Genomic DNA, 23,979 nt, shown 5'->3' on the forward strand with positions numbered 1-23,979 from the left:
TGGTTATTAAAAACATTAGTGTATAATTAGTCGGACCTCACCAGCCCTCGACTGATCTTAGTAAACATCACATCCGGTCCAGTGGGCGGATATTTTCAGTGATATGAGACTGGGTGCTCAGATGGTAGTAGCAGACTTCCTCTTCCAGTATTGGGGCCAGACGGGTGGTGGGGGTATGTAGCGAGCGTGATTCAGCAAGAGAGATTTGGCAGAGACAGGCTGTGGCAGGTAAGTGGGTCAGGGTGCGAATGATAAACACCTGGGTCTTAGAACTAACAAAGACACCATGCATGGAGGGAGCTGGTAGAGCAGGACCGATGGCTGACTGTGCCTGCATGGAAGAAGCATTTGACTACCATGTATTATAATGAGCACTGTAGCTCTGATTTTTATTATTTTACCTAATTAAAAATCACCGCGTAGCGTCGCGCTGACCTGCCTCTTCACTTACTTTATTTACACTACCTATTTACAACTGTCTACATATAGTAGGATGTTTTTACTTAGAAAGTATTGTGAAATCAAAATAATGGCACACATCACTTTAGTGCGTAAAATAGACAAATGAACAACTCTCTTCCTGCTTGAATGGATTACATTTTATTATTACCACTCTTGAATGAACAATGGCTGCAGCATAAATTACTACAACCTGAAACCCTCTTAGCAAAATAATGGCAAAATCACAGAGATTTCAATAACTTAGACCCACAGCTCTTATCAGATTCTCATCCAAGGTCTAGCAGTTCTCCTCAGCAGCAGAAAAGTTAATTGTCACCACATGTACAATAGCTTGACTCCATACCCAGCCAATCAGGTGTGCAAAGGGCAACCCCACAGAGTAATTGAGGTGATTTGCTTGAAGCGCTGCCTCGCATGTCGCTCCATAAGGGCTTGTCATCCTATGTCATGAGGACTGTATATCTGCCTCCAAAGGGAGGTTTTGTGCCAAGAATGTAGTGTAAATATGAATTTGAGGTATTAAGCAGTAAACAAAGGTATATGTGAGAATGGTCTGTGTCTGTGTGAAAGGCTCCTGGCCCATGCTGTGAACTGCAAGCAGCATTGAATCTCTGAGGAATCTGTAAATATTTACTCTGGTCAAAATATGTCTTTAGTCTAAAATGGGAGCAGCCATATATCTGAAAATATATGGCTGTACACCATCCCTCCAGTTTATTAAGAGAAATACATTTTTAACACTGCACTTTTACACATATTATTTCATATGATACCCATGCTGTGCATTGCAGCATGTGAAACCTGAATAGAGGACATGAAACTTCAGACTTGATTCTCCAAATCTTTTTATACCTTGAAAAAAAAATATAAGAGAGAGATAAAATGATTGGAATTTTCCCATTTTTTCTCTGAACCTGAGGCAGCTTTAGTGGATTTTCTCACTTGGATGCAGGTGAGGGCTCTTATTCCCAACTCAATCATGAACCTCCCCTGCCTCCCCTTTATCCAGTGTTCAGCCAATCCTTTGCTCCTGCCACTGGATGGTAGCCATGTTCTTATTAAATTCTGCAGGCAGGACTGAACACAGCCTCAACACACTGCCCTCCAGTTACAAACCAGTGCACAGCTTTTGTACACTAAGCTAAAAAGCAAGAGATAAATGGAGCTAAATATGCATTTTAAAGAAGAGTGCTTATAGGTGTTTTTGATTTACAGATCTGTTAATAATACCGCAACAAAAAGACATTTAAAACATTTAAACACTGCAGATATCAAATGGGTTTTGGCTGCTTGCAATTACTCAGCCTGTTATTCAGGAATGCCACAACTTCAGGCCCACAGCATTTGAACCCACAGAATCCTCTCCCCATCCCTTATTTCGTTCCATCTAAATTCCGGGCTAAACAACAAAGCAGTTTCTTCCCTCCAAGCTGTACGACTCTTCAGTAACCAAGAAACAGCATCCAAACAGACAAGCCATGTGTACATGCTGTCCATGGTATTGACATACAATCTTTTTAATACAATCTTTTTAATAGGACAATTTGTATACAGTACATTCCCTCACAATGTATTTTAGTAGCTACTGCATTTATTATTATCCTATATAAAATATCTTTGTCTTTTTCTAACATTCCGGCCACAAAATATACCTAAAGATTGTGTCGTTTAGATTCATCCACCACACTAATATACACCAAGTTTGTTGCAGCTTTACTGGTAGTTTGATGCTGTGAGAGCTTTTCTCACCTCTGACAGTGACACTACATCCCACCAGGCCCCATATGCAAATTATTATTAATGGTGGTTGTTGCCCACTGCATCCTGTGCCAAGCCTGGCTATTAGAAAGAGAGCGAGAAAAGTGAAAAAGCCTCCCATGTTGAGTTTTATAAGTCCCACCCCCCACCCAGCTTAAAGAAAGCATTTTGCCATAGAAACTCCCAATCAGAAACTGTTGTGTCCATGCTCTTGGCGTGGGTTCGATGGCATGAGTGGAATGCATATGGAACAATGTGGCCCACATCTGGGTGTACCAGTGGCCCGCACATTTAATCCACCGTTTCGACAGTGCTGGCTGATGGAGACATTGAGTGGGCTGCTGGGAGGCCGCCAGACACCTCATCTGCAGTGAGCAGGAAATGGACTATAGAGGAGATGCTTCAGATTTGCTCACATGCAGACATATTTTGAGATTTAGTTCATTTATCAGCCAGAGAAAAAAATAGTTTTGATACAAAAAAAAATTACTACTTTAGCTACACTAACTGTATAAGCATTTCATTTGTAATTTTTTGCTTGTACTTTAACTGGCCTCTTTTAATTATTTAGAGGTGCAAGTAACATTGCTTGTTTCCAAAAAGCTTATTCTGAAAATAAAATAGATTCAGAGTTACATAAACTATTATAGCAGTTGTAATTCCTAATGCTAATTATTGCTTTGGACATGGGATGTGTACCTGAATCAATAATTCCAGGGCACCTTATCAGTTGAACCACATTTGCGATATGAACAGAGCTGTGAAGGTTAATTAAAGACAAAAGCCAGGGTGCCTGGCAGCTCTCCTGGTCTAAACCTATTTATACCATGCTAGGGGATGAGATTTTAGGTCTAGGAATGTAATATTGGGTGCCTTCTAATAACCCAGTAACACTTATCCTACAGATACATAAATAAACCAGCCTGCATCATTCTCTGCCTGTCCTTTCAAATATCGATATTTGAAACCTTGAACATACAACACAGTTGCTAAGTAGCATAATGGACATTATATTACACTTTACTAAACAGAAAGTCTATGAAGTGTAATATATCAGAAGCTCATTATGTCGTTGATCTGAAATATGAGATTTATTTTGAGATTTAATGTGGTCTCAAAATAAAATAAAAAAAGTTTAGTTTCACAAAATGTATCATTTATGTTGTGGCTATTTATTTTTAATTATCTAAAGCAATAAAGCATGCATTTGTGTCTTCTTTTAGTTTTATTCTATTTGTGTTTTTGTTTCACTATTCAAGAGTGATTTTGCAGCTGAATTTGTGTGAATAGAATAGAGCACAAACCAAATCTAAAATTTATTAGGATATTAAGTATTCAAAACATATCACTTTATGCTAAGTTTTTATCAAGCATTGATAAACACTGCTTTATACAAAACTTATCTGAAAGAGGGGTGGAAGCTAAACATAAGTTTTAAAGAGTGAATTCACATTAGTTTTTATTCATATATTTATTAATGTGTTAGTAGAAAAACCACATCATGCCTTCTTCAAACTAAATATTTTGAGTACATTTGATCATGAGCTTATTGTACAATGGTTAATTGTAATTACAGTAATTAGTAAACATTAATTAATTTGGAATTTTTGTTGCCCCCCCTTTAATGGTAGACATGTGTATGGCATATTTCAGCTGACTCGAAGTGGATTCCTTCATATTAAGTTTTAATCAACATTAGTTAATTTAATAAACTTGATTCATATTTGTCATAATTCATGTTTTCATGTGTATTGATTTGTACAATTTATTACATTGTGTAACATATTATTATATATTATTTTTATTTTAACTTTTAATTATAAAATTACAATACATTAATCATTAAATAACTTGCTTTTAAATGAACATATTGAAACTTACGAAAAGTACCACTTGTGTTGGGCAGTATATTAACCTAAATATTTTTTTCTCTGACATAAACATATCTAAATTATGTGTAATTAGTAGTATACAGAAAAAAGAATTAAACAGAGATAAACTTCTTTCTAGTCATTTAAAATTTGCACCTAACTGTTAGTGAGACCAATATTTGCAGGAAGTACACTGAAACCGGTCAAGTAAGTTTTTAGAGCTATAAGTAAGACAAGGTCACTTTGGCCTATTAACTATAATTTTAAAGACAGTTCAAGTTAAAACTTTAAAATTTAAGAGCAGAGAAACTTCCATAAACATACCTTACTTTAATAGACACCATTTAATCCAGTAAGAGTAGTACATACACACTTGTGTGTGAATGAGAATCTCTAGAACTGTTGTGTATATTTAGATACAGGAGGTTGCAAAACTGCCAAGTTTTAATTATGTCACTACTCTTGGCACAACACTGGAGCTTCTTCAGACACAGAAAGCAATTACATAAACCGACCTCAAACATATTGCATGTTGCTGAAGAGAAAATTTTAAATGTAAATTTTGTTTAATATTAAATTTGAAATAGTCTAAAATCCACCTACTGTCAAGACTACTACAGATGATATGGAATTAGACCTTCTCTATCTCTGTCTTTCTCTCCCCACTCTCTCTCTTTCCTTTTCTCTCAGGTCTGATGTTTACAGCCAGTATTGAGTCATTTATTACAATCTTGGCCCGACATTAGATAAACCACCTACGATTTGCCATGCAAAGAACATTTTAGGAAATGTGAGGAAAAAGTTGATTGTTATAAGTTAATATTAAAGATCTGGTCTCTTTCCTCGTTTCCTAGGAGTAACTAAGTCTAATAATCATTAGATAATCATTTTCTAGAATTGTTACCAATAAACTTTTCATTAACTTACACTAGTAATTCTTTATTTGTATTTCTCTTTTAATTAAACTTTCTTTATCATTACTTGTACATGTCTCATGAAATGAGAGAATATATGAATCCGCTATAACCAATGTCAAGTGAGTTATCAGATTTTTTGGATGCTTATCCCTGATATTTTAGACAATTGTTAAAGAGAAATATACTTCTATTTTGCACCTCATTTCCATATGCTGTAAACAAAATAGATGAGAAAAATTCTTAACTTTAACTATACAATAAATAGACAATGCACACAAGAATGTTTTCTTTTGGACAAAGTGGTGAAAAGCCCACTTTTGACTGAGAATAGGCTTTTGGGGCCATTTCCTGTGAGATAATCCATGTTGCTCTCTATTTTACACATGTTCCCTTGTCAGCCATTGCTTCATCACTTGTAATGTTGTGCTGGGCAGAGCCCCAAAACCTCAATCACCATAGGAAAAGTGAGAGACAGACACCGACACCAAACACCGCCACTAAACGTCAGCGCTGGACGAAAGTAAATAACACCAGAGTAATCCTGCCCTTTTTATTAAATTTGTTCTTCAAGGTTTGAAATTCAAAGTCAGTGTACACAGATGATGGATGGTTGTATTTAAACACAACGTACGTATTTTAAATAATTGTTTAAGTGTGATTCTGGGTGGTGGCCAAACTTGGGGTTCCTAACTGCCTGTATTCTTAAATGCTCTCCAATCCTCTCCAATCTGCTCCTCCAGATTTTCTTGGCAGCCATCAGCCAGTTCTGTATGGACCTTTGGGAGACAGGTGGGGTCCTTTTGGGATAGAGATAGGAATTGATGGTGATTGTTTTAACGCATGAGACTGGCAAGGAAGACAGGCACTGCTGCAGACTGCCTGCCTGAAAGCTGAGGTTAGATAAGGTAAGGGAGCTGGGGGCTGGAATGGTTTCTCTGGCATCATACTTACCTGTAAATAGAAGTTATACTCACACACAGATCCTCTGTAAAAGGACCTTGTTTTGGAGCATTCATGAAGAGCATTTGTAGAAGTAAAACATTTCTAGCAAGTTCTCCTGGAAAAAGCATTTAAAGTTGTGTAGCAAACTTGCAGACTAAATGTTATTTATTTTCCATTTGTATGATCAGGATACTTTTGTACATATGAATTAAAAGTTCTGTTGCATTTATAATAAATCAAGAGTTCTAAAATAATTACTATACAGCATTCCTCACAATGAAATATACAGCCACTCTATCTGCCATGAACTCCCTGCCAGTGATTCCATTCACATAATTGACTTGAGCCACAAGCCTGTCAAATAAATTTTTGTCCCACAATATACCCTCATTATTCATAATTAGCCATGTAGTCTTTCTGTTACAACTAGAGGGATACCAATGTGATTATGGCAATGATTATGTGCTCTTGCTTTGTTGTTGGTTTGTTTCAGAATGGGTTGTGAGCAATTTAATTCAAAGATGTATTATTGTTGCACCATCTAAAATCACCCAAGCCCTTATAAACTAGGTGTTCTGAAAATTATTTAAAATCCGCTCATAATCACATATTTGTATATAAACACTTTGGAATGGACCTAAGTGTGAAAGGTTTGGCTGGAAATATTTCAACATTTAAAATGCCTGATTTTGCAGCACTAGAGATTACAAAGACTGTGTTGACTTTCTTTAAGTTTCGGATATAGCCTAGTAGATTATCTTAGGTTTTATTTAATCAAACTAAAGTTCATAATTATTAGAACTGAAGAAGACAAAGACATTTTATTTCTGTCGAATTTTAATCAAGCTTGCTTTAACATAGTGTGCAAAGTAAAATTACCTTGTTTGTCCTGGAATTTGCTGTGTTTGGGAGATCAATAGTCATCCATTTGGACAAACAAAAGGGATATTAGAAAAAAAAAAGGTAGTGTTTTGGGAGGTTGAGTAAGTAGGTGACCAGGTTGATCTGCTTCCTGATGGAAGGACCAACAAATCAGGACTAAGTTTTTGCAGAGCAGAAGCTTCCTGATGTCCCAGGTTGACCTTCATACTATCAGTCCTAGCTGGAAGATGAGAGTTTGCTCCTGTCAATCACTGCCTGCGCATTACCTGCTGAATCAGGATGATGGAGCCACTTCCAAGTCCCCTCTCGCTTTCTCCAGAAGCAGTCATTCATTGGGGACGTTGAGAAGCTCCCCTGACAGGAAACAACAGAGGCTGAAACAACAGGCATGCACTGGGGAGGAGTGATAGATGATTGGCAAGAGAGTTCTGTGCATACCCTGCTCAGCCAGGAACTAGTTCCAAGAGTCTGGTATTACATGAAGGTTAGAAAGAAGTACCCAACTGCATTTATCTCTCTCGGTCTGACCATTCTGACCCAGTGGTAGCCTTAGAATCAGAAACCTAATATGCACTGATTCTTATTATTCATGATCCCATTAGACCCTCTAGTTCTCCTGACGACTGTCACTCTAGTTGGCAGCCTCAACCACTGAATTCATGAATGAAGTTGGTGACTAGAGAAGGTAGCCACAGAAACAACGTAATCCCTAGGTGCTTGGCAGTTGACTGGTGACCACCCTACTAGACTCTGAAAGTACCAGGATGTGAGCCTGAGATCATTTCTTTCACAGAAACTCCACCACTGAAACACAGCAGTAAATGTGGTGTGTCATACCAATTTCTGAAAAACCACCATCTGTGGCATGACTTTTGATCAGAACAAGGATGCAGAGGCTTACTCCTAAGCGAAAGTAGACCTCATGAGACACTCCAATCAAAGTGATTATCTCATTCATATACCTCAAAAATGTAATTACTCCTAATCACATACCAGCAACTCAATGCATTTAGGCATGAACCTTAGTCAGATTTCTGCTGCAGTTTCAATGGAGCATTAGAATGGGAAGAAGGTGGTTGCAAGCGCTTTGAACGTGGCATAGTTGTTGATGCCAGGCGGGCCTCAGTTTGATTACTTCAGAAACTGCTGATCTGCACCAGGATTTTCACACAACCATCTCAGTTTTACAGAGGAATGGCCGAAGAGAAAATATCCAGTGAGCAGCAGTTCTGTGAGTACAAATGCCTTGTTGATGCCAAGCGATCAGAGGGAATGGCCAGACTGATTAGGAGCTGATGAAATAGCTATAACTCAAATAATCACTTATTACAATGGGTATCCAAATCAAATAATTTTTATTTATGTAATGCTTAACATTATACAGAATGAAGAATACAATGATAGTGGTGTACTTAATGGCGTGATTAAACAATTTTTTAGTAAAATGCAGGACTTTCTCTGTAATCAATTGCGACAATAATCGGCAAGTCCACTTCAGCCGAAGGCCCCAAGCACTTAACTTCTAGTCCGTGTATTGGTTATTGCGTGTGTGTGTGTTTATCCTGGTAGATCTGTCACATAGGGCACATCTATAATCTCTGAGTGTGATCCACCATCTAATCTGGATACAAACTGAGAAACAGAATAAGAAAGAAACAAGACTAATATTAGCGTAGATGCCATTCTTTTTACAGTATCACGAATACGCATGAGTGTTTTGCAGGAGTGTTCCCAGTTCCAGCTGATCTAATTAATGCATCCTAGCTATCCTTTGCTTGATTTGAATAATAAAAGTGTATTAATGTGTTATGTATGAAGCCAGGTTAAAAAAGATGTGTCTTTAATCTAATTTAAACCGGCAAATTGCTTCCCAAGAGTTAGGGAGATTATTTCAGAGAGAGAGTTTGGGTGCTACATGGAAAGAGATCGATCTGCCACCACAGTCGATTCCTACGATATTCGATATCAAGTATTATCAAACAGCAGAGTTTTAGAAACAGCAGATGTACGGAGACTATAATGTGATAAAGAAGACTTGCTCAAATGTCGAGAGCTAAACATTCAAAGGCATTATGGGTGATTATCGTTACAAAATCTGTCAATGTTTGATAGGAGCCAGTGCAGTGTTGATGAACTGGTGCAGTGTTGACAGTGCAGTGTTGACAGGTATGCAGAAGAGCACATCTCTGAATGCACAACAATCCGAACCTTGAGGCGAGGATGGGCTACAGCAGCAGAAGACCACACTGGTGCCACTCCTGTCAGCTAAGGACAGGAAACTGAGATTACAGGTTTGCACAGGCTCACAAATTGGACAATAGAGAGACTGAAAAGCATTGCTGGTCTCAGTGAGTCTCGATTTCTGCTGCAACATTCGGATGGTAGGGTCAGGTGGCATCAACCACATGAATGCATGGATCCATCCTGCTTTGTATCAATGGTTCAGGCTGGTGTGCTGGTGGTGTAATGGTGTGGGGATATTCTCTTGGCACACTTTGGGCCAGTAAGCTGCAGTGAGCATTGTGTCCAGTACCACAGCCTACCCTGAGTATTGTTGTTGACCATGTCATCCCTTTATGGCGACAGTGTACCCATCTTCCCAGTGGCTGCCAGCAGGACAACGCGCCACTTGTTATGAAGCACAAATCATCTCAAGACTAGTTTTCTTGAACATGACAATGAGTTCAATGCTCCAATGCCTCCACTGATCCGCAGATCTCAATCCAATGAAGCACCTTTGAAGTGGTGGAATGGAAATTCACATTATGGATGTACGGCCGACAAATCTGCAGCTGATGCTATCATGTCAATATGGACCAAAATCTCAGAAAAATGTTTTCAGTACCTTGTTGAATCCTGTCATGAAGAGATTAAGGCAGTTCGAAGAGCAAAGGGTCTAACCACAGTACTAATGAGTGTCCACTAATAAAGTGGCGGTGGAGTGCCATGTTGATAAGGCTAGGCAGAATAGCAGAACCTGATAGTAGTAGTTTTCCTCTAAAAATGAGTGTAGAGAATTTCCTGCATTGTAGCAAATTTTTATTTTTTTAAATATAGATCCTTGAGATCTACAATGGACAGTTGAACCCCTGTCATTTCTAGGGTTCCATTCACAGCCAGAGGATATGTTCTACAACCTCTTTGTCCAAAGGAAGCTTACAATTATTATTCTTGTTTCAAGGTAGTATAAACCATACATTGAAATGCAGAAAACAATACACAAAATTGCATCCTGTAGCCTTCTTATGCAGTCTTTACATTGAGAGGAATTATCCACACAGTAGATTCCACACTACCAAATTCTCTAAAAGGAGACTGTCATGTGACACTCTATTTTATCATCACTTAACACCCTGTGCCCTTGAATTTATAATACTTAAATGTGAAGGCACAAAAAGAAAACAAAGGACAAATATGGTTCACTCCATGAACAAATTTTCTCATCATGGAGAATCACCAAAGAGAGAGACCATTGCTGAACATTCCCCTGCCTGAACTTAGAAACCTGTCTTTATTTATTATTTATTATTTTATTATTTATTATTTGTCTATTATACCTCTGCGGTGGAACCCTACAGAACCAACAGATGTGTCTCCTCTCAGTATTTGTACCCAGATCAGACCAAACCCATACTGTAGTGAACATATCCCACTGTAGGGGTTTTACTGGTTATTGAGTGTGACTTGCTAGATGGTGAGTAATCAGGAGTTGGTGGCAGAGGCTTCCCGAGATGAAATTCCTGCTGACCCCAGAGTCAAGGAGGCGGAGTCTGTAAGCAAGTAAAAAGAGAGCTAGTAAAATTACATTATTACTGTGGCCCAAAGCACCCAGATCAGCTATGCCCACCTGCGCCCCACAATATAGGCCAGTCTTTGAGTCAGCCGCCTCTGCCGCTCTGCACTTGATGAGTCTGAGTACCTAGTGCCCAGTCTTTCAATTAAACAAAAACAGAACAGGATCAATGGGGACTGGAGAAACAGGAGCATAAGGGAAGGGGCACATGCCACATGACAGAAAACAGGAGTCAACAAAGTTCAAACCTTTATGGATACTTAGTCGAACTGGCAGCTTGTCTGATGAGCTCCAACAAACTGAAACATGGCATGTGCTTTATGCAGTGATTGCAGTGAGGTGAGTGACTGATCTAGCATGAGATTGCAAGATTACTCCAAATTAAAAACAAAATGAATATTATATATATATATATATATATATATATATATATATATATATATATATATATATATATATATATATATATATAATTTTATCAAATACAGTAGAGATAGTATAAAGAAATTAATGTCCTATAAAAATAAGGCTATGAAAATAAAATGCCAAAAAATACATGAAGTTACATTAAGGTCATTTACACCAAGCATGATGACTATAAAGATAATGATATTAGCAAAAACCAGCCACAGTCTGTTTATTCCTAAGCAGACTGCATCTGCCAAATTCTCTAGCTGGTGTATAGTGGATGGATTCTGATTAGTTATCGATTTTTGTATCGTCTGGCTGCAAAAATAGATTCAACAATTTGTTCTCTGTACCTTATCATTATCTTTATAGTTATCATGCTTGGTGTGAACAGGCCAGCTGCTGTGACAAAATACACAGTAAATTGAGGGCAACCATGCTGCACACCAGTAGCTTACTGAAATATACAGGGTGTGCTGGTTAAAGAAATGGTCTTGCACATTTGAGGCCAGAAGCACTCATTTTGCATAACAGTTGAGGAGAAATAAATTTTCTCTGAGCAATATATAGAGGACTGACTAATACTAAAATTGTGCGCAAGGATGTATACACAGAGGCATTACTACTGTGGGCACCAGGAGGCCGTGCCAAATTAGACTTCTTCAAGCTGTTGGCCAGTGCGCTGCACAACAGCCCAGTTTAGATCATTGTAGACATTACTATCTGTCACGGCATATTTATACTAAGTCTGTAGTTTTCCTGTAGAATGGGACTACTTTATGGCTATTGCCTCGAGCTCATTTTTCATGTTGGCTAGTTAAAGCGACCTCAATGCAATATTACTTTAGCCCCAGAACATGAGTTTTACCAGAAGACACCCACTCAAAATGCAATTAGTTTGATAGTTTTTAAGTCATGATTAAGACAGATTTTATTTACCAAATAATTTTTGTTTTGAAAAATGCCATTACAGCACATCAAGAGATTTATTTTTTTGCTATTGCAGCAGTTAGAGAATCTATCCATGCTGGATGAGTCTGGAGTGTCTAAAGATCTGAATATGTAATAAAGACTAATGAATAAACCTCTGATAACTTTGCCTCATCCATACAGATTTAAGAATGACCTTTTTTCCAAAGGCCAGATGCTGGAGCTCTAGATGTTTTAAACAGCACAGGTTTAGTACATTATAAAGTGTATTATAATATGCTTTTCTCACAATGAATTTATACTAAAAGTGCAAGTGTGCAAAGGTATTTCAGCATGTGTGTATGTGTGTTTATATAATATGTTAGTTAGCAGATAGTGTAGATTTAAAAAAGTTTCACCAATTTGAATGGTTTTTGTGCAATGTAATATTTCTTCTATTGGAGCATTGTGTTTGTGAATAAATCCACCTTCTGGGCATTACACCAGCTGCTGCTGTAGCCAGTTTATCGATTCCCCACATCAAGCCTCTCATTTACTGCCTAAGATGACGTTGCATGATGACATCTTCCTACAGATGTTCAGAACTGCCGACTTTTGATAACTGGGGACAATGACTGAATCTTGGCAAATATTCATCCTCCACAATTTCTGAAGTCTGTAGACTTTGTAAAAGTCTAATAGAAATATGTAAAAATATTTTTGACCAGTAGATAACTAGATATAGTTATATTCTAGTCAATTCACAAGTTCAAATGTACAACTCTGTGTTTTTACTGCCAAAACCTGAGTTGATTTTTTAAGTGGATTTTTATGTTTTTAGGTTGTTGAAATTCAGAAAACCATTCTCTTCAGCACATGGCACTTTCAGAGACTAACAGCACACAGTCCGGAGACCAGACTTTTGACGTGCAGTGCTCATATTTTTAAATGAGTAGTCTTTTTGATTTTATTGAAAATTCTTGTGTTTCAGGCCTGCTGGAAACCATAATTTCATGCATGTCTCATCTCTCAGTCTGCCAGCTGCCACATCTGCTGGGGCCTCAAGATGAAATCTGTGTTCTTAGGGAATGTGAAATATATAGTTCTCCAGTTCTCAGACTCCAGATCTGTCTCTTAACTCTTGTCACATTCTACCTGGAAAGAAACTTCCAAGCCAGGACATCTTTAGAAAATCATCACTCTTTAAACCAGGAGCAAGTTCAAAACCTGAGACCATCAAGACTTCATTGAAACCATCTGGACCCTTACCAAAGAGAGGCAAGCATGAAGTATTGCACATTTATCTAAAATAAGCCAGAGTTTTATTGTGAATTTATAGACCCGTTATAAATGGCGCTGATGGTTTTAGTTGGTTCTTTGACTTTCCATAGCTGCTTTGCTTTATTGTGTGTTTATGCGAGCATTTATGTGTATTCAGTTATGTGAGTTAATTTAAATTAATTAATTTTGTGCTAAACTACATCAGTTTATTATTCTGCCTTGCAAGATGTCCTTACAAAGATTTAAATTGTGATGAGATGTGAAACTGTTTTATAAAGTATAGGACATTGCAGGATGCTCTGCCAGGATGAAACTCTGTTTTAATATAAGATAATTTATAACGAAAGAAAAATTGAACTGGATTTAATTGGGCAATGGCACTCCTCCAGAGTAAGCCCAAATCAATGTTTCAAAACTTGAAGCAAGATGCTTTTGATAGTCTTTCTCCATCTAGGTTCTGAGTTCAGGTTCTGAAGCTGAGGTTGAGTTCTTTCCATCCGAATCTGGAGACATTGCGCATTCCATCACTTGCACTGCAACAACTCCTCCAAACACCTTGCAGATCAATGAACTGCTCGCATTTTAACATGAACTCCATTGACCCTCCATCTTCCAACTCTACAAAAACTTCAGGGTGACAACCCATGAGAGACTTCCCAGACGTCCAATTTCAAACAGCTGGGAATCCAAAAGGCGTCATCCCCGGACAGGCCGCTGCAATAATCAAACCAGTTTTACTCTCCAGAGAAATAGCATTTCGTAATGAACCAAAGTTTCCCTCTCTTAACTGAATAGATTTTAAGTAAAAAGCTAAAGATAGCAAAATCTCTGCTAATGACTTCTTTTGGCAGGATCTTTGAACTAGTAAATAGAATTTGAACTGTAATCAGTTCTACAGCTATTTGTGTATGTGTCTTCGTGGCAGATATGTGTGCATTCATATCTTAGTCATGTTAGTATTATATTTCAATAAACTTTCATTGTCATGTGTATTGTAAAGTTACAATCTCTGCACAGATCTGCACTACCAGCTCAAGTCAAATTCTAAATCAGATTAAACAGTAATAAATACCAATTAGCATTTTTCAGAAAAGAGCAGTTGATGCAGAGTCAGTTTGCTTATTAATTGGCTCTGTCAGAGACTCAGATGCTTGATTGGGGCGATGCTTTCTTTTAGTACAGGAATCCACTGGGATCTTGAGGTCCTTGATGATTAAGTCACTTGAGCATTTAAGTTCCTGTCTCTAAGGAAGAGCTCCTGTTTGCATTTCACTTCCACTTGCGCTTTTGCATTATATGAAGGGCCTTGTGATAAATGCAGGCCCTACTTTCATCTTGTCTTGAGACCCACGGCCTGGGTATGCTGAAGAGTTCCTACCACACCTTCCCACAATCCATTTACTTTGTTGCCTCCTCAGAGTCATGGCCTTACTCCCATGTGCTGGCCTTTAGCGCCTCTCTGAACATCTATGGAGGCATGGGCTGAGAGACACGAACACCTTTGTGCAGTACAATCTCTGCATTGGGCAGATTTTCTTTCCAGTGTTTGAGAGATAAAACTGGCAGGTGTCCTGCTTGCTGCCAAATATTCCCCTCACCACGGGATGTTTTGCCTTCTCCTCTCGGCCCGTATTCCCGGACAGTGAGCTTCAGTTGACATCATCCATCACACCGGCAGTCAGAATGGGCGAAGCAGTTTGGCCTTGAATGGTATCAATTCGCTGGCAATCCCATAAATTTTATTTCCATGATAAGTTTACAGGTGAACTTATCTTCCTCAGCCCAGGTCTCATTCCTGTCTGTTTTCACTGTCAGTCATTCTCCTTTCTTTGGCTGAGATTCTGATGCAGAATAATATCACATCTTAGTACTGCCCCATTGATGTCTCCACATATTACCTTCTTTCCTGCACTCGTAATCCTTTGCGCCTTTCCATTCTGTAAACTGTAACAACAAATGAGAAATTGAAGGTATCTCTTGAAGGTCAAAATCCCTTCGCTGAAATTATTTCTATCTAGAAGCCAGCAACAACTCTCCAGCAGTAATGTACCATTAAGCCCACTCCCAGGCGCCAAGGTAAGTGAATTTGCTTTGGTATTGGGAAAGGTCGACCTTGCATAAGCAATTGCCTGACACATAACACCTATCAGTATTTGTAGTGCTATTTGTTTGTTGTTATAGGGGTTCCGGAGGTTGCAGCATTTTCCACAGGACCTGAGTCTATCATCAAGACACCAGCTTGTAATGACTGACAGAAAGGGAAAGTCTTAGTTATGTATGTTACCCCTCATTCCCTAATGGAGGGAACAGAGACGATTATATCCCCCTTACACGGGTCGAGACATACGCTGAGGGCTTCATGGCATTTTCTAATCAAAGGCTCAAGCGAAGCTCCAGTCAGTCGCCACAAAATCGCGTCTCAATCCACTCCATCCCAGGGAATGGGGGTTACATACCTAACCAAGACGATTATTCTGCTTAAAATAATTAAACAATTCATTCAAACTTCAAAGATAAAAGTTAATAGGTCATATAATGTTTTATTATACTTTAAAAAAGTATGTTATGAACAAAATATGCGCTATTTTCTGAATGAGAATTGTTTGCAGTATTATGATAAAAACAAACTAATCCCTGAGACCAATAAGTGTTTTATTAGAATTCATGTTGATAATGCAGACCTGTGTGAACAATTTTGAAAATGTGGTTTTCAGCATTGAACAAAAGTTTGTTAGCAGCTGAAAAAAAATCATTCAAAGCCATCCAATTACTGTTTTTAAATTGCTAACAAGTGTTTACCGATACTTAAAGTACTTTTCTAGACTCTTAACACAGCAATACACAAATATCACACAATTAGAAATTTTCTGTACAAGAAAACACATTTTGTTAAATAAATACAAACTCTCCATTTCAAAATGCACAGTACCTTTTCACCACATATCTAACTTTATCACAAAGCCTGATTCAAGAATTGAGCCATTCGAACTGAAACATTGCTTAGTAGTTTTTATCCAGCAGAAGCATATAGTAAATCATGGCGCATAGACTGACAAATTTTAGTTGATGACTTTACAAAACACATTACTTACGTGTTTCAGTTCTACCTGCATATTATAGACAATGTGAAAACCTTTTTTTTATTATTCTTCAGTTTAACTTCGAAACCCATTTTGCAGTGTTGAATGTATTAACTCATAGCAGATACTACAGCATCTAAGCCTGAATGATCCATTTCTTTATAGAATGTACAAAGTGGAAAAAATGAGCACAAATTCAATTTGAACAACAGGCAAGAAATTGCTTTCCAGTGGATAGGGGGTTGTATATTGATGGTAGCTGATGCCAGTCCATCAACCCCAACATTCCTTGACCTTTAGTTTTACCATGCAAGCTTGTTTCCATCACATAAAAAAGTAAAAGACAATCTATTATTGTAATTTTATGTTTATATTTGGACAATTCCAGATTACATCCGAGATTTATTACTGGAAATACTGTAACTGAAAACAACTGAAAAAACCTGTCAAGAATTCAAAAATAAAGTCAAAATGACCTTTTACCTTTATATTCTATGGCAGAAATACAGTTTCATGGAGTTCCTCATGTATGGGGAGAAAAGAAATTACAACATGCATTTCTCACTCCTCTACTCTAACTCTTTTTTTTTTCTCCATTGTTTTTGATGTAGCTATCCTCTTCTCTCTCTCTCTCTCTCTCTCTCTCTCTCTCTCTCTCTCTCTCTCTCTCTCTCTCTCTCTCTCTCTAATTCCAGAAAATGGTATTTGTTCATCCACAAAATCAATTCCAAAATGTTTTTTTACTGTATGTTGTTAATGAAAAGGGGATTTCAACATTGATTATTCCATCCAACTCAGAGATAAGAGTAAACTATTTCTAAATATTTTCAGTGATTGAGTTGCTTTAAAATACTGATCTGGCTATTTACAGTATTTTTGCCATGAGAATATTTCTCAATACTTTTGAGTTGCTGTTATTTGCAGGACTGAATCACGTTCTGTAATAATTTGGGAGTTTGGAACATTAGGGCATTTCTGACATGTTGTATGTTTAACTGTAAGAAGCTGTAACAAAATGTAACAAAAATAAAAAAATGCATATGGACATAAAGAAAGAAAAGAAAATAAAAAAAATAGGACATCTGGATCAGCATTCAGCTTAAATTGTATTTAATTGTGTTTGGAATAATTGTTTTACCATTTCATAACAATATACTGCTACAATTTTATATTTCAATATAATTCTTGCAGAAAGTTTTGAATTTGCTTTTATCAGTTTTGAAAAGCATTTTTTTAGCATTGAAAAATGGGCTCCAAAATGTATATAGTGTATGTGCAGGTTGTGAATTATGAACAACAAACATATTTACTATGAATTTTGAAAAACATTCAATAAACAATATAAACATTATTTACATTTTGATCCACAAAAAATCTACATTTTTGATCTACATTTGATTCTGTATTTATGAATGTGGGGAACAGTTTTGAAAATTTAGCTTTTTCTGGATCTGTCTGCTACTTTTGACACTGTCAATCATCATATCCTCCTGTCCACCCTCTCATCTGGGGATCACAAAAATAAAAGTTGTGGAGTACTTTTAAGTTTTCAAAGCATTCTCAAGATCATTTCCTTTGAATATTGTTAGTGTATATTTCAAATCACTGATTCTTTTAAAAGTGTAATGGATGAGATCACTATCAATGAAGACCCCCTTTTAAGTTAATTAACAATTTGTTCTATGGATATGACAAAGGATTATTCTCCTTGCCCTGTTGTTAATAAGGACTTTCAAAGCATATTTTACTCCAAAATCCTAGTTTATTTTTTCCCAAACCTCTAATCTCTCCTTCCAGATGGTCCAGAGTCTGTCTCTGATATAATTCACTATAAATCTGGTGTGAGTTACAGCCTAACACATTGCAAAGACAGGTGCACATTTCTATTTTCCTTTTTTCTAGAGGCCCTGAGTTTTCTGTGAAAGTACTATGATAACACGTCCATAGCGAAGTGAGAACAAAAATCAATTGCCACACATTTTCTCCCTCTCTGGATTCCTATTTTGATAAAGTCCTGATCTTAAATAATGAACTTCTGAATGGCTTGTACCAGACACGTGTGTTCTTATATGTGTGTCATAGCACCATAGTTTTCCACATATTTCATGGCATATGTCAGGTTTGAAAGAAGGAAGCGAGCAAAGTAACTGTGACTGATTGAGGCATATGGGAGATTGGGAATAAAAAAAGACATGCCTGTGAGGCTACTTGAAGGGATGGAAAGAGAGATCAGCTCAGGGAACACTGAACATCAAGACTGACCCTGGTACTCAGTTCTCCACACTTGCTCTGCTCAGTGTGTGATTCCTTACGGGCCATCTGGGCCTCTCTCTTTCATTCCCACTCAACATATTGTCAATCCTCCCCCATCCCACTCACACACACCCTCACACCAATCTGTCCTCTACCTGCGCCAGCCGTGTGTATGTGCCCACTTCTCCATTGAAGATCATCAATGGCACGCTCCCAGTTGCCTTTTCCCACTTCCAGTCATGCAGAGGCCGATAACTTTACCCTTGAGCTCTGAATGACCAAACACCCCATCCAGAAATCATATGGAGAAGTTGGTAGGGGCGTCTTCTCAATAACAGCCCCCACTGGGTAAAAGCCCCTCCTGTCTGCACTTGAAAGCGTGTGTGAAATGCCACAAGCGTTCAGAGACATTCTAACGTGCTTATATAGATGGGAGGAAAGGGTTATAGTTAAATTCTCACTCTCCTTTTCTGCTAATTCAACCTTTGACCTCTGTTTGTAGCGCATCAGCCTTGTCATAGTAGACTACAGTTTGATGTCTAGACTGATTTGATATGGTGAATTATGCACGAATACTGAGAAAGGATTTAATACTTGTAAAATAATAACAGAGATACATTTTAATGACCAAATGCTATCTTTCTAGAGGTCAGTGTTCCCGAATAATCAGCTTTGAAATGGTAAATTTCTGTATTTAAGAACAGCCCATATCACTTAGCCATGAATAACCATGGTCCTCATTGGGACTCATCTCTGGGTAGACCTTAGCAAAGATCCACTGTAGCTATTCATTTTCCTCTTCACCTCCCTTTCCCTCCTACTAGCTCTTACATCATTTGGTATTGAACAGCTAATCATAACATATTAGGAGTGTAGCAAAGAGGAAGCAGCAAATCAGAGATACGTGTTTCATATGTCCTTCTGCACCAGGTCAGCCATATGGGCAGCCTGTGCCATCTTCTGTCTTTTTATGTACCTTTTTAGGTCTCACTGCCAGCAGCTTTGGTGAGATGAAAAAGTGTTTTCAAGAACAAGAATAAATGTAAATGAAAACCATATAGGCCAAATTCAGACAGCAATATTTCATCCCATGGCATGCCATGTGGTAGTGAGGATTACGTTTTGGATATTTTGCAAATGATAAACAGAACTGCGACAGTGGCCCAATAGTGTAAAAACAAAACAAATTTAAAAAGCAAACACTGGCTAAGCTCACAACAGAATTAAAAAAGCAAACATTAGCTCACAACACAATTTAAAAAGCAAACATAGCTCACAATACAATGCAATTAAAAAAAAAGCAAACATAGAGCTCATAACACAATGAAATTAAGCAACAACACACGGAAATGCTCCAGACCACAGGAGTTGGTCTGCAGAATCTAGATATTGTGTGTCACCATTTGAAGGAAGTAAACTTACAGAGGCAGGTTGTGGTTTTGGGATACTTTTATAATGTTCTGTGGCTACATAAAATGCAAAATACACTACACGATTTTGACTGTCCCATATGTAAGATTGGCATAGTGAAACAATTGTGGTTATTTTAGAACTAAGAACAACATTTTAAAAGAGAATAAAATCACTAATAATGGCATGCAGTAACTAATTTACAAGCATTTATTTAGTGTTGTTAATACATGCATATTCTATTAGCTGTAGTGTGAAATATGTACCGTGAAAAGCACTGTACAATATGAAAATGAATACACATAGATTTACAAACTGATCCAGCGATGCAGAGTGAAATGTCAACTAATAAACTCTCTGGGACATCTTAGCGAGAAAGCATGACAAGTACATAAGTGTAATGCTTGAATTGCAAAGCTCACTACTGGAGTCAGAGGAGTACAAAAAAAGTATTTTAATCCTCCATCTTAGAATATAGGGGTGCACAGCAAACAGGTAGACATTTTAATGGCGGATACCAGGCAGGACACACTTGTAATACAGAGACATGATGAATGGAGAACTCAAGGACTCAGGAGTCTCTGGCAGCCATGGTGGATCAGGGTCTCAGGGGACCATTATGCTCTCCACCACACAGACTTGAGGACACTCTGGTGGCTCAGTCACTGGAGGGTGCTCTGGAGTCGCAGTCACTGGAGGCACCCTATGGAAGCACAGGACATATAGAAAACATGATGAAGGGAGAACTCAAGACACCTGGGAAAACAGCTGGCAACAAATCAAACAACTGAGGGCAAGACAGAAACTGGAGTCACGAGAGGGCAGGGCACACAGGAAACTGTGAGAAGTAAGTGACTTTGTCAGCTTCCAGAATGACCAAAAACAAGACTTGACGTCTTTTGCTAAAAAATATATATATATATTTTTAATGTGCTTCATATTAGCGCTACAGAAAATGCTTCAGGGCGAGACATGTGCATTAGCATGTAGCTTAGCTACATGAGAGAAAATAAGAAGAAATGCCTTAAGCATGGTTCAAATGTGTATTTCTCTGACCGCCATCAGTTTGTATAAGTTAATGAGGAGGTATCATATCATTCATAAGTGAGAATGGAGTAACTCAAGGCTTAGTACTAGGAGCGTTACACTTTTACATTTGACCTCATCTGGCTTTCACTGCTATGCTGATGATACTCCAGCTCTATATTTATTTGTGGCCTGGTGATACACACCAAGTTGAAAGTAACAGAATACCATAGTCAACATAAAAAACTGGCTAATGAGTAACTTTTAATGCTAAATTCTGAAAAAAATGGGTTGCTAATTATTAGATCTGAAAGCCCTGCCTGTAATAACTCCAGAACACTGTCTAACACTTCTGATGGCTGCCTGTTCATTCTTCTTCATCAGTTATGAACCTAGGTGTGCTTTGTTTGATAGCAGTCTTTCCTTTGATTGCTTTCCCATGTTTCTAGCATCTGTAGTAACTGCATCTTATAGCAACTGTGTTTTCCATCTCAAAAATATATCAGAATTTTTGAGATATAAATGTTAATTCATGTGTTTATGAGCCTCAAAGTTAGACTATTGTAATGTTTATTACGTGGTTTGTTCTGCATGCTTGATAAACAAAATCCAGCTGGTCAAAACGCAGCACCATAGCAGTCCTTTCGAAGGAACTAGAAAGTATGATCATTATAAACTGGTTCTATCAACACTGCACTGGCCTACCTATCAAACTCTGGTTTGTACTTATAAAGCCTGGAATGTTTCTCAATACTTAGGCTGGATTAAAATTAGATCAGCGGAATCGGGAACGCGCCCCATGACACACACAAAAGAATGGCATCACGCCAATATTAGTCTGTCTCTCGATTCGTATTCAGATCAGATGGGTGGCTCAGCACCAGAGAGATGACATTTATTGAGACCAGAACACCTAAATGAGCACTGCATGGACAAATCACTGGAACCAGACGCACACACTATAAGTCCTTTGCACAATCAGAAGCATAGCTGCTCTTAAAATTGAACTGGAAATTAAGTGCTGGGTGTCTGCCAGAGTGAGAACTGGCCCTGAACTGAGCCTGGGATTTTTCCCAACTTTTTTTTTTTTTCAATTCTGTCATGGAGGTGGTTTGCAGAGCAGAGAATAATAGGGCTTACATTTGAGATGAAAATCTGTACAGATACAATCACCAGTGATCACAGCCCAGATGCATGCCTGTTAGAAAAGTGTCCAAGTACATCTGCACTTTGCTGCTGAGTCATTCTGATGTGCTGGCAAAAAACTATCACAAAGAGCCAAGAAACTGTGTTGGATTGAGAAGTCCAGTAGACAAAAAGTATAATGTCAAACAACAATTGTTAGAGTCACTGTTTCATCCTTGTTCCATCTGTTTGTTGCTGTGTGAGAGTGTGTGTCTCAGCTAACGCTTTAATGCTACCTCTCATTGTCAGATCTCTCTGGGTTACCTAGTGTTCTTGTCCTGGGGTCTCCTGATCACCTGTCTCCTGGGATTTTGCCTGCAGCTGTTCTCGTTGCTCGTTGATCTTGGTTTTGCACTTTTGGCTGCCCATTGTGTCCCTGCCCACTTTCCAGCCATGCTACTGTACACAAGCCTAATTCCCTGCTGTAACTTTGAGTTATCTTCTTTCAATAAATTTGATTGTTTTTTCCACACCTAAAACCATCTGACCATCAATGGATTCAGCCGAAGCCCTGACCGCTGAAGAGGACTACTTGAGAAAAAGAACGATTGGATCATCAGGATGAGCAAATGCTTGGGACTGGCTGGGATTGGCAAGACTGGCAGAGGCCGTGCAAGCGTTAGGCAGGCTCCCAACAACTGGAGTGCCTCGCCACCACACCTCACCGTTCCCCCAAATCTCTTCCCTATGGCATGATTTGACACGAGCCCAACTCTACAAAGGTTGCGTGCTGGAATCCATAGTGTAATTATCCTCTGCGAATGCCAACTACAAATTTGGGTAACAGTTGTTGGCAGTTATGTTAGCATTGGATGAGTAGCATCACTGGATTCCGGACTGCCTATTTTCAGTCATTTAGATTTTTCCTGTCTTCACCCGGGTTCAAGAACATCATACGATGTCTCACATTTTCAATCACTCAAATGCCTGTCACCTCCTGAGTGCATCTTACCTGAGAGACTCATTGTCTCTACACTCGAGATCGAGTCAAAGATTCCTTTAGCCTTAGAAGGGGTAATGCCTCTGCATGGGCATCCTCCAAACTGATTATTTGTGCCAGAGACATTACGGTTTGGCGTTATTTTTGGGAGTCATGGCTCTAATGTGGTCTTGTCATTCAGGAATTGGGCATACTAGGTTTGGGAGTTAAACAACAATTCTGGTGACCTTCCATGGCTTCAGAACATTCATGATTTTGTTTTTGCGTGTTCAGTCTGTGCTTGTGGTAAGACAACTCCAGAGGGGTTACTGCAACGCTTCTCTTTTCACTTGAGACCCTGGTTCCATATCATGAATTGATTTTTGTCACTGCCCTCCCACCCTCCCTGGCCAATATGGTAGTTTTGACCGTAAATGGGACACGTTTTTCAAAAAGCAGCTCATCATATTTCACATTCATGGCCTCCCAATTGATGTGGTTTCTGACAGGAGACCCAAATGTGTACAAATTTTGGAGAGTTTTGTCACCTGCTAGGGGTGAAGGTTAGTCTGCTCACTGGTTTTTTCATCCTCAGAGCAACAAGATCTGGAGAGGGTTTTGCATTGTTTGGTAGTGCAGAATCCTGCTTCCTGAATACCAACATCTCTCGTGGGTTGAGTGTACATAACTTAATACCAGGGTTGTCCACGTGGCCTCTACGCCATTCTAGTGTAGTTTAGGGGTACAAGCTTACAAAGCTTTCCTAGTCTGCAATCCAAAGTTGCGGTCCCCTCTGCCATGCATTCATCCAGAGGTGCTGTTTCACATTTTATTCCCAGATTTTGACGCAGTGCAAATGTCTTACGCCCGTGGATCATCAGCT

Source organism: Puntigrus tetrazona, chromosome 7 (genome assembly GCF_018831695.1).
Source record: "Puntigrus tetrazona isolate hp1 chromosome 7, ASM1883169v1, whole genome shotgun sequence".
NCBI classification, from domain to species: Eukaryota; Metazoa; Chordata; class Actinopteri; order Cypriniformes; family Cyprinidae; genus Puntigrus; species Puntigrus tetrazona.